Raw genomic sequence first — 3235 nt, forward strand, 5'->3', positions numbered from 1 at the left:
ACACCCTCCTCACCCCACTCAGGCTCTCATTCTGTGCCAGTCTGCCCCTATAGCCCCAGGGGGATGCCTTTCTCAACATGGGCAGACTGGTCTCCATGCTATGCTGCTTCTTGCCTCCTCACTGGACATTCTCATCTACCCCGGGCTCCAGCACACCATGCCAGCAGCCCTCCTACAGAGACGCCCTCCTTGACCTGTTCCAGCTCTGATGCCCACACGGAGCCAGCCATGGCTCCCTTCCCCTTGGGGCAAACGCCTACCTTGCTCTGCCTATCTAATGGCTTTAGGACTGACTAGTTCGGTTAGTAAAGAAAAGGAGACAAAACAAGGAAGAGCTACTTTTCCTTTTTGTAAAAATATGCATTGTGAAAAAACACACAAAGATAAAATATGCATGAAACATTAACGTTCGGTCTAAAGAACTATTATGAAGTGACCACTCATTAAACTATCACTGAGATCAAGTAAAAGATTTCCAACACTTTCTGCTCCTTGCTTATTCTTTTTCAATATAGCCCCTTCCTACGCTCTCGAAGGCAGCTAATGGTAGTGACTTTCTTTTCCACATTTTCAAGCTGGTATGTATTCCCTTAAATATGTTTTTGTTCTTGTCTGCTTCTGTTCTATATCAATGGAGTCAGTTGGAATGTATTCTTTTGTGCCTGGCTTTGTGTGTTCAACATTATATTCATGAATTTCATCCACATTGTTGTGTGTAGCTGTATTTTGTCAATTTTCATTGCTGTGCCATCTATTGCATGACTACACACATCTCTACCGAGTTGCTTATAGTTTGCAACTGTTAAGAATAGAGCTGCTATGTGTATACCTAGCATGTATGTAACACGTTCTGCACGCATATCCCAGAACTTAAAGTAAAATTTTAAAAACTAGGATTTTCTAAATAAAAATGTTATTTATATCAATATATAAGTTTATTATTTTAAATGAATTCATAAATGTTTTTAAATGTCAAAAAAATTAAAAATTGTATTCATGTAAAAAAAGAATAATGCTGCTATGAACACTTTGTGTGCATTTGCTGGAGCACGTGGGCAGGTGTTCTTGTAGGTTATACATCCAGGATAGGGAATGATGGGTTGCAGGGTATGCATATCTTCAGCTTCTCAAGCTAATACCAAGGTATTTCCCAAAGATTTGGGACCAATTCACAGACTTGCCATTGGTAGTTTAGAGCTCCTATTGTTCCATATCTGTGCTGTATGTAGAATTGTCAGAATCTTTTCGTTTTTACCATCCTGCTATAAGTATAGAAATACATCATTGTGGACTTAATTTAAATTTCTTGACTATTAATGAGGTTGAGCCCCTTTTTAGATCTTTATGAACCACTTGCATATCCTCTCTTTGATTTTCCGCGCAACTGTTTTGCTCATTGTTCTCTGGGGTTGTCTGACTTTTTCTTGCTGATTTTTACTGGAGTCGCGTCTTTCCTCGGCTATATGTATTATAAACATCTTCCAGGATCCAGGGTAATCTTCTAAAACCCTTATTGGTTTGTCTTTTACCTTTTGAATGAATGTCTTTATCACATGCCCTTCCTACCCCAAAGACAGAATCAGAAATCCTTTTTTTATGTTCCTTTCTTACAATACAATAACTCGCTACTATACAATACAGTAACTCCAATATCTGAAGTCTTTGTGGATCTCTGCTGTTGGTTGTTTTTCTTGATTTTTTTTCATCTTGTTTTCTTAAGATCTGAGTGATTTTTTTTATTGTGAGAGTGTATATTTAAGGGAAGTTTATGTATGTAACGATACTTTGTGGAATTTCTTGGATTCCTGTGTTTAAAAGAACATTCTTCTGAATCAATTTGTCCTCAATTTTTCCCTAACAGCTCACGCTATTTTGAATTAAATTCATAGCTTTAGATTTCTCAGACTATGCACATGTGCCGGTTTTCCTACTCTGCTCTCATGGAAGGAAATGAGGCTGCGGTTACAAATTCTCAGAATAGTCTTTTTTTCCTTTTTTTTTTTTTTTTTTCTGAGATGGAGTCTTGCTCTGTCCCCCAGGCTGGAGTGCAGTGGTGCTATCTCAGCTCACTGCAACCTCTGTCTCCCAGGTTTGAGTGATTCTCCTGCCTCAACCTCCTGAACAGCTGGTATTACAGGCATGCACCACCACGCCTGGCTAATTTTTTTGTATTTTTAGTAGAGACAGGGTTTCACCATGTTGGTCAGGCCGGTCTCGAACTCCTGGCCTCGTGATCCACCCACATCTGCCTCCCAAAGTGCTGGGATTACAGGCATAAGCCACCGCACCCAGCCCAGAATAGTCTTTTTTCCCACTTTGTTGAGAGCCAAAGCCAAGACAGCTAAGTTCCTTTACCACAGTCGTGCATGTGTATATTTCTGTTTCATCCATTTATTAATGTGTCTGCATTTGGGGGTCCTTGTGAGTGAGATTTCTGATCTGACTTTTCACATTGCTTAGGGCTTAGCTCTTTTTTCTTGCCCTTGCCAGGGGCCCACTAAAATTCAAACTACAGATTACCAGGCATTGGCAGATATCCCCAGGGAAGCCTCTAACTAAAGCATTTCCTTATCTTTCTGGAGTGAGACCATCATGTCATTTTTGGCTTTTAAGAATTCCTCTTTCTTGCCAATGACTCATTGATTTAAAGAGTCATGCATTTTCAGTATTTTGGACAATATTTTGGGGGGGTGTTTTATTGGGAATAGTTTCTAAGAGTCCTAGTTATGAATTAATTTTTAATTATAAAATTATACACATTGAATACCCAATAAGTGAAACAGTACAAAGAACATATAAAGAAAAGCTAATAATTTCTAAGCCACATCTTTCCATATCTAACCCCCTTAATGATAATAGCCATGGTTGATAGTTAATAACCAATTTTAATAGTCTGTTTTGTACCCTTACCATCTTTCTCTGTGTCCAAACATATACAATCATATATGTACATGGGTTTTGATACTTGGAAAACATAAAGTGAAATTATGATGTATACATTCACTACTACTGTACTTTCTTCTTTTCACTTGACTCTTCCTCATGCATATCCATCCATATAAAAATGTAGATCTACAATTATCTTAAATAGATACCCACACTGTTCAACATCTCTACTCTTTTAAATTTCTGCTAGTCTTATGGAAATTGCAGAGTTGCTTAATTTGCATATCCCTAACTACTACTGATATTAATCTTCTTTGCTTTTTAAAGTTTTTTAGTTAAAAACATTTAT

Source organism: Piliocolobus tephrosceles, chromosome 20 (assembly GCF_002776525.5).
Source record: "Piliocolobus tephrosceles isolate RC106 chromosome 20, ASM277652v3, whole genome shotgun sequence".
Classification (NCBI taxonomy): domain Eukaryota; kingdom Metazoa; phylum Chordata; class Mammalia; order Primates; family Cercopithecidae; genus Piliocolobus; species Piliocolobus tephrosceles.